General features: G+C 44.4%; 1 long non-coding RNA gene across 4 annotated transcripts in view; it reads right to left on the reverse strand.

Moving 5' to 3' along the window:
• LOC137527965 (uncharacterized) overlaps positions 1-16,872 on the reverse strand; it is a 285,924-nt gene that overhangs the window by 35,836 nt on the left and 233,216 nt on the right. For 3 of the 4 annotated variants that reach the window (XR_011023245.1, XR_011023246.1, XR_011023244.1), the window contains exon 5: positions 14,102-14,156. This is a non-coding gene — a long non-coding RNA (uncharacterized lncRNA). Of the gene's footprint in view, positions 1-9,419; positions 9,790-14,101; positions 14,157-16,872 lie in introns of those variants that run through there. The other variant, XR_011023247.1, reaches the window with a different exon arrangement.

The following is a 16,872-nucleotide window of genomic DNA, read 5'->3' on the forward strand; positions in this document are numbered from 1 at the left end:
CAATGATCCCTCCCACAGATTGCCAACGATCCAGAGGACATTCAGTTACATCCTCCAAAGCGAGCGGAGCGTATATGAAGAGACTTACTTACCTACTTCTGACATTCCTGCGATGATGTTCCGGCACATCTCTTGTCATGTGACGCACCTGCACCTGTGACGCACCTGTAACCATGGAGAGGATGCGGGGCACCGGCACTGTGGAAAAGAGCTGTCATTGCAGGAATGTGAGAAGTAGGCGAGTCTCTTCCTATATCCTCCGCTCGCACTTTGCAGAGGGAGGGAGGGAGAGAAAGGGAGTGCTTGGGGCGGCTGGTGATCAGTCTTTCACACACTGGCCGCCTGTAGGCACCAGCCTACAGTGCCTATTGCTAAATCCAGCTCTGCTCACAGACGTGACATTCTGATGCGTCTACCAATCATCTGGCAGCAAGCATAATGGCGAACTCAATAGCTTGTACAAGCATGATGGGACAAGACAGCAGATTTGTGATTTTAGAGTGATCGCAATAGAACTGTAAAAAAAAAATAAGAATCACGATCGCTCAAAATTCACAAAAATGCCCAATAAAAAAAAGATGCATTTATCGTGAAAAAAACCATTGCAAAACGCTAGCGAATTTGCTAGCGTTTTGCAATCCCCAGTGTGAATAGGCCCAAACTGCATTTAGCGAGTGGATTATTCCTCTATCCAGTCCCAACATATCAACTATGCCAGGAGGGTGGAGTCAGCCTCTAAGTCACTTATATCCAAAAGCGCGCCCGTTTAAAGAGACACTGAAGCGAAAAAAAAAATTATGATATAATGAATTGTATGTGTAGTACGGATAATTACTAGAACATTAGTAGCAAAAAACTATTCTCATTTTTGTATTTTCACCAAGCTTTGCTTTTTTAGTAGGAGGGCTTTTTGGTTCCTTTTATCCCCCTATACATTCCTAGTAGTTTGGGTCCCCCTGAGCTGCTTGGTTACTGTGTTGTATTTTCAGTTATATAGTGTTTTTTAATAACATTGCATGATTCTCTAATATTTGCAGTTTACACACTACTCAGCATTCTAAATGTGTTTTGCAGAACAGGCAGTGAACTTTTGACCTGTCCTGAACTGTTCTCTGCAAAAGAAAAAACAATACAGTTAAGATAACAGCCTTCAGAACACAGAGGTCTCTGTGACTTTAAGGGCGCGATTCCATTAGAGTGGGGCTCTTCCGGGTCTGCTAGGAAAGCACACAAATCCCATGCACGGCTATGGGATCCGCAGCCTTCGGATGGAAAAGCTGGCCGAATTGCTAGCGGTAGCGATTCGGCCGGCGTTACCATTGCACCCTATGGCAGTTTCCCCGCACTATTCGCCTGCGGGGAAACTCTGCGGATTCGCAGCGGTTTCCGCTCAAGTGGAAACGCGTCCTGAAAGTCGTGGAGCTCAATGGCAATTTGCATAGATAACAAGTGGCGTTTCTTAACTCTTTCTGTACTGGAAACATTATTAGACTTATGTCTTTGCTCCTAATGTTTTATTTCTGAGCTGTACTACACATACAAATCATTGTATCATAATTTTTTTTTTTGCTTCAGTGTCTCCTTAATGGCGAATAATTCACAAATGGGCGACAAAGAGAGCCAAAAGCGTTGAAAAACGAACAAAGAAAGACAGCGTTACTAGCCGCCGTAAATGAGACAGCGAGCATTTTACAAGCTGACACATTCTGCTCATTTGCGGAGAAAGCTCAATTGGCCTTTTTGTATAATTAAAATCTGGCGTCATTAACAGGCGGCCCCTTTAAGCGAGGGGCGGGGAATACGGAATATCTGAATATTTATACTATCAGCTTATTAAACAGATGACAGAGAACGCGATGTGGAGCATAAATCTTGCGGCCGTAATACGCCCCCCTCTGCGATCACATGAAATAAATACGATAAATAAATATACAGAATCGCCTCGCTTAGGCCTCTACTAACAGGCAGAGATTGTCTTGTAAACAGCCGACCAATCAACTCCTCCCGCTAATGCGGTGGGCGAAGTATCACGGGCGAGGGGGCGGAGCAATGGACACGGTTTATCAATTCTGCTCATTTTCATTTCCCCCCCTCTAGCCTATCCCTGGAAACACCTGAGGAGAGCAGGCAGTAGGCAAATCAGGATCTCCGTCTGTGTCTGTGTAGGGGGAGATACGCTTTTTGCATTGCCTGCCACTACCCCTCCGTGTATCCGGACCCTCCGTTCAGTTTTTCAAAACGGGTATCCCCACACCGCACATGGATCCGTTTTGAACGAGTGAAGACTGCTGCTATTTTTAACAGTGGTATCCGTGGCTCTGTTTTTGATCCAGGCCAAAAAACGGAGCCACAGATGCGTTTTTAAAATAAGTGTGAACCTACTCTTATTCTGTGCCTGTACTGATGGTAAACTAGCTGCAGCGTGTGCTGATCTCTGCTGCCTCCAGTATGTACAGTATAAGCTGTTTCTCTGTGCCTGTACTGATAGTAAGCTAGCTGCAGTGTGTCCTGATAACTCCAGTATGTACAGTATAAGCTGCTACTCTTAGCCTGTACTGATAGTAAACTAGCTGCAGTGTGTCCTGAGCTCTGCTACCCCCAGTATGTACAGTATAAGCTGTTACTCTGTGCCTGTACTGATAGTAAACTAGCTGCAGTGTGTGCTGATCTCTGCTACCCCCAGTATGTACAGTATAAGCTGTTACTCTGTGCCTGTACTGATAGTAAACCAGCTGCAGTGTGTGCTGATCTCTGCTACCCCCAGTATGTACAGTATAAGCTGTTACTCTGTGCCTGTACTGATAGTAAACTAGCTGCAGTGTGTGCTGATCTCTGCTGCCTCCAGTTACTCTGTGCCTGTACTGATAGTAAACTAGCTGCAGTGTGTGCTGATCTCTGCTGCCTCCAGTATGTACAGTATAAGCTGTCACTCTGTGCCTGTACTGATAGTAAACTAGCTGCAGCGTGTGCTGATCTCTGCTGCCTCCAGTATGTACAGTATGAGCTGTTACTCTATGCCTGTACTGATAGTAAACTAGCTGCAGTGTGTGCTGGTCTCTGCTGCCTCCAATATGTACAGTATAAGCAGTTACTCTGTGCCTGTACTGATAGTAAACCAGCTGCAGTGTGTGCTGAGCTCTGCTACCCCCAGTATGTACAGTATAAGCTGTTACTCTGTGCCTGTACTGATAGTAAACTAGCTGCAGTGTGTGCTGATCTCTGCTACCCCCAGTATGTACAGTATAAGCTGTTACTCTGTGCCTGTACTGATAGTAAACCAGCTGCAGTGTGTGCTGATCTCTGCTACCCCCAGTATGTACAGTATAAGCTGTTACTCTGTGCCTGTACTGATAGTAAACTAGCTGCAGTGTGTGCTGATCTCTGCTGCCTCCAGTATGTACAGTATAAGCTGTTACTCTGTGCCTGTACTGATAGTAAACTAGCTGCAGTGTGTGCTGATCTCTGCTACCCCCAGTATGTACAGTATAAGCTGTTACTCTGTGCCTGTACTGATAGTAAACCAGCTGCAGTGTGTGCTGATCTCTGCTACCCCCAGTATGTACAGTATAAGCTGTTACTCTGTGCCTGTACTGATAGTAAACCAGCTGCAGTGTGTGCTGATCTCTGCTGCCTCCAGTATGTACAGTATAAGCTGTTACTCTGTGCCTGTACTGATAGTAAACTAGCTGCAGTGTGTGCTGATCTCTGCTGCCTCCAGTATGTACAGTATAAGCTGTCACTCTGTGCCTGTACTGATAGTAAACTAGCTGCAGCGTGTGCTGATCTCTGCTGCCTCCAGTATGTACAGTATGAGCTGTTACTCTATGCCTGTACTGATAGTAAACTAGCTGCAGTGTGTGCTGGTCTCTGCTGCCTCCAATATGTACAGTATAAGCAGTTACTCTGTGCCTGTACTGATAGTAAACCAGCTGCAGTGTGTGCTGATCTCTGCTACCCCCAGTATGTACAGTATAAGCTGTTACTCTGTGCCTGTACTGATAGTAAACTAGCTGCAGTGTGTGCTGATCTCTGCTGCCTCCAGTATGTACAGTATAAGCTGTTACTCTGTGCCTGTACTGATAGTAAACTAGCTGCAGTGTGTGCTGATCTCTGCTACCCACAGTATGTATAGTATAAGCTGTTACTCTGTGCCTGTACTGATAGTAAACTAGCTGCAGTGTGTGCTGATCTCTGCTGCCCCCAGTATGTACAGTATAAGCTGTTACTCTGTGCCTGTACTGATAGTAAACTAGCTGCAGTGTGTGCTGATCTCTGCTGCCTCCAGTATGTACAGTATAAGCTGTCACTCTGTGCCTGTACTGATAGTAAACTAGCTGCAGCGTGTGCTGATCTCTGCTGCCTCCAGTATGTACAGTATAAGCTGTTACTCTGTGCCTGTACTGATAGTAAACTAGCTGCAGTGTGTGCTGAGCTCTGCTACCCCCAGTATGTACAGTATAAGCTTTTACTCTTTGCCTGTACTGATAGTAAACTAGCTGCAGTGTGTGCTGATCTCTGCTGCCTCCAGTATGTACAGTATAAGCTGTCACTCTGTGCCTGTACTAATAGTAAACTAGCTGCAGTGTGTGCTGGTCTCTGCTGCCTCCAATATGTACAGTATAAGCAGTTACTCTGTGCCTGTACTGATAGTAAACCAGCTGCAGTGTGTGCTGATCTCTGCTACCCCCAGTATGTACAGTATAAGCTGTTACTCTGTGCCTGTACTGATAGTAAACTAGCTGCAGTGTGTGCTGATCTCTGCTGCCTCCAGTATGTACAGTATAAGCTGTTACTCTGTGCCTGTACTGATAGTAAACTAGCTGCAGTGTGTGCTGATCTCTGCTACCCCCAGTATGTACAGTATAAGCTCTTACTCTGTGCCTGTACTGATAGTAAACCAGCTGCAGTGTGTGCTGATCTCTGCTACCCCCAGTATGTACAGTATAAGCTGTTACTCTGTGCCTGTACTGATAGTAAACTAGCTGCAGTGTGTGCTGATCTCTGCTGCCTCCAATATGTACAGTATAAGCTGTTACTCTGTGCCTGTACTGATAGTAAACTAGCTGCAGTGTGTGCTGATCTCTGCTACCCCCAGTATGTACAGTATAAGCTGTTACTCTGTGCCTGTACTGATAGTAAACTAGCTGCAGTGTGTGCTGATCTCTGCTACCCCTAGTATGTACAGTATAAGCTGTTACTCTGTGCCTGTACTGATAGTAAACTAGCTGCAGTGTGTGCTGATCTCTGCTGCCTCCAGTATGTACAGTATAAGCTGTCACTCTGTGCCTGTACTGATAGTAAACTAGCTGCAGCGTGTGCTGATCTCTGCTGCCTCCAGTATGTACAGTATGAGCTGTTACTCTATGCCTGTACTGATAGTAAACTAGCTGCAGCGTGTGCTGATCTCTGCTGCCTCCAGTATGTACAGTATAAGCTGTTACTCTGTGCCTGTACTGATAGTAAACTAGCTGCAGCGTGTGCTGATCTCTGCTGCCTCCAGTATGTACAGTATGAGCTGTTACTCTATGCCTGTACTGATAGTAAACTAGCTGCAGCGTGGGCTGATCTCTGCTGCCTTCAGTGTGTATGGTATAAGCTGTTACTCTGTGCCTGTACTGATAGTAATCTAGCTGCAGCGTGTGTCGATCCTTGCTACCTCCAGTATGTACAGTATAACACTGACCTACTCTTTTATAGAGTACAGTTTGGTGTCAGAGTGCGTAGCATAGGAGATCAATTCTCTACTTGTCACAGGCTGCACAGTGTGTCTCCTGATTGTAGAAGTTTAGCTGAAAGACGACTGATGCGATTTGGCCAGTAAATCTCCTGTAAATTTGGTATAAACACATCGGAGGGACAGCAGATAAGCGCTGTAGCCGGGTCTGTCTGCAGAAATTACAATCTAGATTCTGACAACTAAATCTCATATCTGAAACACGGGATTAATTTTTCTTTTATTACTCTATGAAAGGATTTATTGTATAAATCCCCAAATCTACAGTCGGAAGCCCAGAAGAAATACAGCGCAGATTCTGCAGATCATTTATCTGAAGCTCAGGATAAACAGGACAAAACGAGACATTTGGAGCGATTTCAGCCAGTCCGCATTGCAAGCTATGATGGTGACAGTTCATCCATATTTAGATTTCTTTTATATACAGTATTTTTTTTTTTACTAGACCAGCATTGGAAGGGTTACAAGGAGCTTTAAAGTTCCTGGAGATTTCTGCATACACATCCAAAGCTGACATAGATACATTTTGCTTACATAAATGTATCTAAGTGTGGCATGTGACTCACTCTCTGACTGAAAAGGAGCTGGAGGACAGCCAAAGAGTGTGTAACATTTATCACTTGTTACATTCAATTCACTAAGATCATGCTGGAGATAATAAGGCAAGAGAAAACTTACCTCCACATAAGAGAGAGTTATCTTATCTCTTCATTCCTTACGTTACCTCCTCTGTAGTTAAGTTACCTCCTCTGTAGTTATTTTCACATGCAGTTAATAAACAGCCTGTCTTTAACTCTGGAGTTATTTTAAGGATTGAAGAGTTAACTTAACCACTTGAGGACCCACCCTTTACCCCCCCTTAAGGACCAGCGCTGGTTTGAGTGATCTGTGCTGGGTGGGCTCTGCAGCCCCCAGCACAGATCAGGGTGCAGGCAGGGAGATCAGATCGCCCCCCTTTTTTCCCCCCTATGGGGATGATGTGCTGGGGGGGTCTGATCTCTCCTGCCTGCTGTGGGTGGCGGGGGGGGCACCTCAAAGCCCCCCTCCGCGGCGAAATCCTCCCCCTCCCTCTCCTACCTGGCCCCCTCCTGGAGATCCGGCTGCACAGGACGCTATCCGTCCTGTGCAGCCAGTGACAGGCTGTCTCCTGTCACATGGCGGCGATCCCCGGCCGCTGATTGGCCGGGGATCGCCGATCTGCCTTACGGCGCTGCTGCGCAGCAGCGCCGTACAAATGTAAACAAAGCGGATTATTTCCGCTTGTGTTTACATCTAGCCTGCGAGCCGCCATCGGCGGCCCGCAGGCTATTCACGGAGCCCCCCGCCGTGATTTGACAGGAAGCAGCCGCTCGTACGAGCGGCTGCTTCCTGATTAATTAGGCTGCAGCTGGCGACGCAGTACTGCGTCGCTGGTCCTGCAGCTGCCACTTTGCCGACGCACGTTATGAGTGTGCGGTCGGCAAGTGGTTAAAGACAGAAGAGTTAACTTTAGGCTTGCCTGAGGTAAAATGTTTCCTGAATACTACATGCCTTATCACCATGGTAACAACTCTAGAAGAGTTATTAAAGACAGGAGATAAGCTTAGTGAATTGAGGCCAATGTAGTTAAATGTATCTATCTGAACTTCTGCATATCTCTCCACTGAATTTTAAACCTCTGTGTTTAACCTTTCCAATGCTGGTCTAGTAAAAAAAAATGCTGGTTGCATATAATATGCTGTAAATAATGTTTTAGAGCAAAGTTGAAATGCAGGGTTATATTCCGCTTTTTAACGGAACAATGGCCTAAATTCACTAAGATCAGGCTGGTGATAATAAGGCAATACAGAATACTGCTGCCAGACTGCTAACCAACCAACCCCGTCACTGCCACGTAACGCCAGTCCTGCACTCCCTTCACTGGCTACCTATAGAATGGAGGGTCCTATTCAAGATCGGCCTACTGACATTTAAATCACTACATAATCTGGGCCCTGGATACATGAAAGAAATGTTACAGCTGCGTAGCAATCCCCGCAATCTCAGATCCACAGGTTCTAATAATCTAGTCATACCCAGAGTCCACTTGGAAACTTTTGGTCCCAGAGCCTTCTGTCATGCTGCCCCTACGTTTTGGAACTCCTTACCTCAACAGATCAGGACAGCCCCATCCCTGGATGTGTTTAAACCCAGACTGAAAACCCACCTGTTCAGTTTGGCATTTGCAGAAATATAACTTTTGTTGAGTGAATACTTCATCCTACTACCAATTACTGAATCTGAGAGAGCCTAAGCGCTTTGAGTCCTATGGGAGAAAAGCGCTATAGAAATGTTATTGTATTAAGTGAAAATTTATCACCACACATCGATCGGTATTTTAAGTGTTACTGTAATTCACTAAAGAAGCTTGCCCTAAAGAAAACCTGTAAAGAGAAAAAGTTCCCCTGTTGGGTTCTCACTTCGGGTGGGAGAAGCCTCCGGATCCAATCAAGGCTTCCCCCCGTCCTCCTGTGTCCCACGGCGGTCTTGCTGTGCCCCTCTGAACAGCGTATGTAAATATTTACCTTCTCGGCTCCAGAGCAGGCGCAGTATCAGCTCTCCGCTCTGAGATAGGCGGAACTAGCCGATCGCTGTCAGTCTCCGCTCTACTGCACAGGCCCAAGTCTCCTACACCTGCGCAGTAGAGCGGACCCGACAAAGATCGGCTATTTCCGCCTATCTCCGTGCTGAGAGCCGCAACAGCGCCACCCGCTGGAGCCTGGAAAGGTAAATAAATGTAGCGTGTCGAGCCAGGATTGCCGGAGACTTCAGGGGAGCCAGCGCTGGAATGCCTGCAGCTACAGGGATGGGGGACGCCTCATTGGGACCCTGAGGCTTCCCCCTACCGAGGTGAGTACCCCCCAGGGGAACTTTTTTTTTGTTACAGAGTCTCTTTAAGGCTGACATACATTGGTGGATTTCCACCAGATCGACCAACAGATAGATCGCTCTCTGATCTAATTTGATCACAGAGGGATCTATTGGCTGCCATACACTGCACACAGATTTGAATCGATTTCAGCATCAAATCGATTCAAAACCTGTGAAGCCGTCACTGGTGTATGGGCACCTTTGCTAAGGTGTACTGATAAGCTTTCACAGTGAGAGTGTTATCTTATTACTCCTGTCCTTAAGTTATCACCTCTGTAGTTATTCTCACATGCAGTAGGTAGGGAGGGGAGGAACAGACCCAGGCAGGATGTAGCTCCACCCCTCCTGCTGCCAGGAGATTACAGCTAGCCTGTGTAGGACAGCCAGGGAAGGAGAGAGAGAGGCTTTGGTTGTGTGTGTGTGTGTGTGTATATGTATGTGTGGCTGTGTAAATACATATATATGCTTGGTCTCTCTCTCTCTCTCTCTCATTCTCTGTGTGCCTACTGTGTATATTTCTCTCTCTTCTGCATACACCAGTAAAAAATAAAGCAGACAGCTCAGAATGCTTCACTTTACATAGCAGTCTGTAGTAACACTTCCCTTAACGACAGCTCAAGCCAGGTGATAACTCCTCACACATGCTACACTTGCATTCCTCTCTGTGAATGAACAGCCTTAACTTTAGAATTCCGTTGTTATTGTGAGGATTAAAACCTTAACTTTAAAAATCTCTCCTTAACTTAAAGACAGAATTCTTAACTTGAGGATGGCCTGAGGTTTAATCGTCTAGTGAATACTAAATGCTTTATCACCATGGTGATAACACTAAAAACAGCTCAGAAATGTTATTAAACACAAGAGATGAGCTTAGTGAATTGTGGCCACAATTTTCTCCATACGCGACCAATGGATCAGATTTGCGGGACGGTAAGTCATCAGAAGGCAATTATCAATTGTTCCCCTAAACAGGTCTATTAGGGCGAGTTCTCTCTTCAGATACGACCCTGAAATCCAACATTCCGATCAACAATTTTCTGTGTTCCAATCAAGTATAGAAATGTTTGGCGTTGATCTTCTCCACATGCTGCGTAGTTTTCTGTACACTTTGATGATGATGGTGATCGGTGAATGGGAATATGTGTTACCAAAGCCGATCAAAATGCCTGTAATGCATGATCACCGGCATCAGCGAGAGGCAGACACACGTACAGTTTGGAAGCTACATTCATTCAATGACTTGGACCAAATATTTTTGGAGTTAACCATAATTATGTGAATTTGTGGTGGGAGTTGCCCAAAAGTGGGTGGAGCTAAAATAGCCAATCAAAATGTAGCCATTTTCGATATGTTTTGTCTCTTACAGTCTCAGGAACACAGGTATGACACTTTGCACACCTGTTTGGTCCATAGCGGTGTAGGTTGCTTGTGCTTTTTTTAAGTGATCCCATCCTATTTGCCTCTGAGTTGGCCCACCGAAGACCCCACTTTTTGTTGACTATAAACTGCTCACAAATCTTCCTCCGTCCCCCACCAGTCCTACGGATTCACAAACCGGTTCACCAAATTGTCAATTAAGAGCAAATCAATGGTCGGCCATTTATCACCGCGTTATTCCTCACAAACAGACTGCTGAAAAAAAAATCAATAGCGCTGCCTCACCAGGGACCAATCGAAGGGAAAGATGGGGTCAACATCTGCTGTTTCAGGGCAAGAGCTGAAATTTATCATCTTCCAGAAAAATCACCTCTTGACAACATCCCCATTAAAAGCCTGGAAGAGCGAGATGTTAGAGAAAGATATTCTTAGATAAAATGTGAGGCTTTTCAGAGAGTCTACGGGGTAACGTCAGCTTCCTATGCGTAGACCTCGGCTACACCATCAGACGTTTGTCTACACCTTTTAGGTGATACTACTATCACCTAGGTTCTGGGTATTAACTGACCCCCCATCCCCGAGTGGGTGTGGCATGCTAAGCGCGCCATGACACTGCTCTGGTTAGGTGATGGTAGGTGTGTGTGTATATGTGTGTATGTTGGTGGGGGGTGCTATTCTTAGGCCTAGGTGAGGGAGGGTAGTGTTAGGTGTAGGTATAAGGGAGGTGAGTGTATGGTGGGGGTTAGTGCTGGGCACAGGTGGTGGGGTCAGTGCGATGTGTAGGTATGGGTGGAGGTGTTAGGTACAGGTATGGGGTTAGGTTAGTGTTGGGCCAGCGTATGTGGGGGCTCCAGTTAGTGTTAGGTGAGCAGGTTCTAAGTCATAGGTGGGGTGGGGTCCACACTCTGCATTGATGATTGAAGTATGCCCACTCCACCTAGGTCTTAGATTCTGCACGCAGCCCACCTTCACCTAATACTAACTACTGCAGAGTATTCCGAGCGGAAGGAAGCTGCAGTGTGCCATTAACCCTCCTGGCAGTTAATTTTTTCTGACACATAGGCAGAAATCCATTTTTTTTTTTTATGTTTCATGTAAAGCTACCAGAGTGGTAGCTACATGAAACACCACTAGAGAGCGCATGTGTCCCTCTAGTGCGATCGTTGCCGGCATCTATAGCAAACAGGGGAACGCGTATATAACGCGTTTCCCTGTTTGGCTTCTCCTGTCGCCGTGGCGACGATCGGAATGACGTCATGGACGTCAGCCGACGTCCTGACGTCAAACGCCTCAGATCCAGCCCATAGCGCTGCCTGGAACTCATTGGTCTGGGCAGCGCAGGGCTCTAGCGGGGCCCCTCTTCTGCCGCTGCGTGCGGGCGATCGCCGCAGAGTGGCGGCGATCAAGCTGTGCGCGCGGCTAGCAAAGTGCTAGCTGCGCGCACAGCACTTTAAATGGGGCTGAGGTATCTTCCTGTGCGGCATAGCCCGAGCTCAGCTCGGGCTTACCGCCAGGAAGGTTAACTCATTTTGTTCCACCGCCAGAGTCCGCGATGTGTCCTCCTGTTACTGTTCAGCTCCCACTGCGTCACTTGATTACACATATGCTTCTTTAACAGTTTAACAGCATCAGAACTTTGTTTCTCTTATCCAAGCCTCATTTTTAGCTGCACAGAAGAAAACTGCCTGCGCTTTTTTCCCCTGATGCTGTGCAAAGCATGATGGGATTTCTGATGTTGTTGCTCTCGTTCTGCTGCTTTGGTGCAAAACTATTTTTTTTTTTGACATTTTGAATTTGACATTTAAAGTCTAATGTGTGCAGCCTGGAGGGGTTATCAGGACACAGGACAGTTGGAACTGTGTCTCCTGCTCCTTGTCACCTCCTTTCAACCAAAAATATGGCTGCCCCCATGACAAAGATGGCTGCCCCCATGACAAAGATGGCAGCCCCCATGAATCACAAACATTTGCCTGTTCTTTTACAACAGGGTGGGTAAAAAATTATAATACCTATCTATTCTAATTAACATAACTAATATAACTTAATGACAGTATGTTTGTTTAGGCTGAAGTTCCCCTTTAATGGCTTCTATACAGGCCTTCCAAATAAAGACCTACACCGCCTGCAGCTAGTACAGAATGCTGCCGCAAGCCAACCCTGCCATTGCCATATAACACTGATTACCCGGTTCAGTACACTGGCTACTCATAAAATGGAGAATCCTTTTCAAAATTGTTAAGCCAACATTACAATCCCTACACGACTTAAGCGTGGATACCTAAAGAATTTGCTGCAACTGCCCCACACAACCTCAGATCAAAAGGCTCCAATAACTTGACCACCCCCAGAGTCCAACTAAAAACCTTTGGAGCCAGAGCTTCCTGTCATGCTGCCCCTACCCTGTGGAATGCTTTGACAAACTTAATCAAGACAGCTCCAACCCTGGACACGTTTAAATCAAAACTGAAAAGTCTCCTGCTTAGTCTGGCATTTATGATCACATAACATTTCCCTGTACACATCACTATGTACTGATCTGAGACACGCTTATTATGTGCTTTGGGTCATCAGGGAGAAAATCACTTTACAAATGTTTCATTGCAAACGTCTGTACGCTAGCTTGCTTCAATGTCTGATCAATGTCAGATCTGAATATCGATCTGATCATCACTCGCTTGAATAAGATATGAAGGCAGCCTCCGTAGAAGTGCAAGCGCGCGAAACGGCTGTAAGGCTCTTCACCCCACGCACCCACCGCATCCACAGTCACTCATGGTATGTATCATAACCTGTTATATGCAATGATGTATTGCACTTTGCTATGGACTTTTGAATAAAGAGAATGACAGCAGTGCCGTTGCTCTCCTCCTTCTCTCTGCAAACTGCAAGGTGTGTAGCAAGAAATGATTGATTGACAAAACTTGTGCATTATCCTACATTGTGTGGTTTCCATCTCAGGCTTATCTGAGGCTCCTCCCACCACTTGCGCAGCAATATTAGTGGCTTCTCTCTTCATTGGAGAGGCCGTATGCCATCCATGCTAGAAAACCACAGAATGGCTGGGAGGGGCAGCACTGAATTAAATCCTCATTGGATATTGTTAATGACCGAAGCCTCCAAAAAAAAAATTTTAGAGAAGAATATTTTTTTCAAGAAAAATATGAAATATTACAAATAAAAATGTAATAATTTTGGCAAGCCAGAGTGGCTTGTTTAAAGGGACACTTAAGTCAAACAAAAAAAAAATGGGTTTTACTCACCTAGGGCTTCCAATAGCCCCCTGCAGCTGTCCGGTGCCCTTGCTGTCTCCCTCCGATCCTCCTGGCCCCGCCAGCAGCCACTTACTGTTTCGGTGACAGGAGCTGACAGGCTGGGGACGCGAGTGATTCTTCGCGTTCCCAGACACATTAGCACCCTCTATGCTGCTATATGGTATATGATATATGCTATAGCAGCATAGATGGCACTATTGTGGCCAGGAACTCGAAGAATCACTCACGTCCCCAGCCTGTCAGCTCCTGTCACCGAAACAGGAAGTGGCTGCCAGTGGGGCCAGGAGGATCGGAGGGAGATGGCGAGGGCACCAGACAGCTGCAGTGGGCTATTGGAAGCCCCAGGTGAGTAAAACTCATTTTTTTTGTTTGACTTAAGTGTCCCTTTAAGAGATTAGCTTTGGAAGTGTCACCCCCACTGTTCTGCAGGACAGACATATAGCAAGTGCAGAAGTCTTTGAGACCATAAACTTCATGCTATCAAACAGAGATCTGATGGGAATATACGATAAGGACAATGCATATTAGTTATAACCTCTAAGACCATCTCAACACACCACAGTGGACAAGAGGTTGGGCAGGAATAGTAGATATCTAAAGACCACCAGCTTTTCAGCTCTGAAAGTAACTGGATGACTGTATCCAGTTTATTGCAAATGAATTGATACTAAAAAAAAAAAACATAAAAAAACAAAACAAAATATAAAACTCAATTAAAAAAAAAAAAACACTTAAAAAATATCTTCAAGAAGTTCTCATGTTGAGGAAAATAAGTAAACTATAGGAATTAACTTTTCAAATGAAAAATCAGTTGTGTAACCATGCTTACCTGCGGCTGTGCACCTTTCCACACAGGCTTACGTCCACCAGTGTCTGAGTAGTTCCTGTGAAGTACGGTATGTAAAGGAGAAAAAATTAAAAATTATTTTTTTCCCTCTGAGCTATGAGTAGGTAAGGTCAATGACTGAGATGCTAATAATTGGAAGCATGTTTTATTCAAATTTCAGCTTGGAAATAAAGTATACAGTATGCAGTAGTCTGCTTCCAAACAGCATACATTCTGACCCTAGCAATGATGGCTTGGGACCATTACAAATTTGAAAATTACTTTAAGTTTCACCTATGTGTAAAACTGAGAATTCTGAAAATTGACTTGAGCTCCACCTGTTGGTGGAACGGAGGAATATAAAACATTCATAGAGACTATTTCATACTTTCTTTGTTTTGGATTAAACAATTAAATTATTAATTTTCACTATTAGAAATAATATGATAAAATATCTTAAACTCTTCAGTCTTTTGCAATCTTAAAGCGGAATATAACCCTGCATTTCAACTTTGCTCTAAAATATTATTTACAGCATATTATATGCAAAAAGCATTTTTTTTTTTACTAGACCAGCATTGGAAGGGTTAAACACAGACGTTTCAAGTTCCGTGGAGAGATATGCAGAAGTTCAGATTGTTACATTCTATGTATCTATTGATAAACAGTTACACACTCTTTGGCAGTCCTCCAAGCTCCTTCTCAGTCAGAGAGATGAGTCATTCAACACTTAGATACATTTCTGTAAACAAAATGTATCTCTTTTCAGCTTCGGATGCATCTGCAGAAATCTAAAGGAACTTTAAAGCCCTGTGTAACCCTTCCAATGCTGGTCTAGTAAAAAAAAAATGCTGGTTGCATACAATATACTGTAAATAATGTTTTAGAGCAAAGTTGAAATGCAGGGTTATATTCCGCTTTAACTTAGCCACACACAAAAAAGGTAGGGGTGAGCCAACAGATAGCAATGATTCGGTAAGTTAAAAGGAAAGGTTTTACATTTTACTTTATACAGTACAATATTTGTAATATTTTTCTAGCAATGTTTTTGTGTGTGTGTATGTATATATATATATATATATTAATATTATAATATACTCCACCTCTTGTCTCCCCCGCCCTTCCCATTCCTTTAGATTGTGAGCTCACAAGGGCAGGGCTCTCCCACTCTTTTGTGTCTTGCAATTTGTTATACATTTAATCACCATGTTACATTGTCTGTATTATGTACCCCATGTTTGTTTCTTACTTTGTACAGCGCCACAGAATATGTTGCTGCTTTATAAACCAATAATAACAGTTCCTTCACAGACTAAGTAGGATTTTTTAAGCACTAAGTTACGATTAAAAGACTAAGGAGCTAAAATATTTTATCATATTATATCCTGTAGTAAAAAAAAAAAAAAAATATGAGATAGACTATTAACCACTTGACCACTGAGGGGTTTTACCCATTGAGCACCAGAGCAATTTTCACCTATCAGCGCTCCGTCCATTCATTCATCTATAACTTTATCATTACTTATCACAATGAAATGACCTATATCTTGTTTTTTCCGCCACCAATTAGACTTTCTTTAGGTGGGACATTATGCCAAGAATTATTTTATTCTAAATATGTTTTAATGGAAAAATAGGAAAAATGTGGAAAAAAATTCATTAATTTTCAGTTCTCGGCCGTTATAGTTTTTAAATAATGCATGCTACTGTAATTAAAACCCATGAAATGTATTTGCCTATTTGTCCCGGTTATAAAACCATTTAAATGATGTCCCTATCACAATGTTTGGTGCCAATATTTTATTTGGAAATAAAGGTGCATTTTGTTCTGTTTTGCGTCCATCCCTAATTACAAGCCCATAGTTTATAAAGTAACCAGAGCAGGGACAAGGTCCTAAAGCACCCAAGGCTGAGACACCAAAGTGCGCCCCTCCATCCCTTCCACCCCAGCTGTCACACACTGATTGCTATTAGACTAAGAGGGCCACAGGGCCCACAACCTCCCCAACACCTTAATATCTAGTTATCTGGCTTGCAGTCACTGCTATGTATCCCCTTTTCTTATTTCTTTCTGTTTCATACACAATTAGGAATGACAGCTGAATGAATTGTGCGCCCCCTCCTACACTGCGCCCTGAGGCTGGAGCCTCTCCAGCCTATGCCTCGGCCTGGCCCTGAAAGTAACAGTGTTATACCCTCCTGACATAAATATTTAAAAAGTTCAGTCTCCAAGGTAACTATTTATGTATTTTTTTATTGTAAATGTTTTAATTTTTTTTTAATTACAAAAAAAAAAAAAAGGGGAGTGTGGGAGGTAATGAGTTAATTTTTTGTGTATAAGTAATGTATTTGTATGTGAAAAATGCTTTAAGGTGTAGTTTTACTACAGCAACTTTTTGTTTAATGCGACCTCCAAGCGGTCGAAGTACTAGGAGACTGGGAATTTTTTTTTTTCACAATGATCGCGCTGGCTTAGCGGAGAAGCAGCGGATCATTGCGGGGATTAGATAAACGAACGGGAATGGATTTTCCCGTTCATTGACCTCTGGGCGAGCGGCCGGCGGCGTGTTTACGAGCGGGAGTGCGCACTAGAGCGAGCGGGAGCGCGGGCAGCGGCGGGAGCGCGGAAAGTACGGATTTCTCCGTCCCTGGGGGTGAAAGGATGGAAAAAGGGACGGAGAAATTCTTACGGGTGGGGGTAAAGTGGTTAATATTTTATATTCCCCAGTTCCATATATGTATGGCCGATTTACATATTTTTTTTTTGCTGGACG

Source organism: Hyperolius riggenbachi, chromosome 8 (assembly GCF_040937935.1).
Source record: "Hyperolius riggenbachi isolate aHypRig1 chromosome 8, aHypRig1.pri, whole genome shotgun sequence".
Taxonomy (NCBI): Eukaryota; Metazoa; Chordata; class Amphibia; order Anura; family Hyperoliidae; genus Hyperolius; species Hyperolius riggenbachi.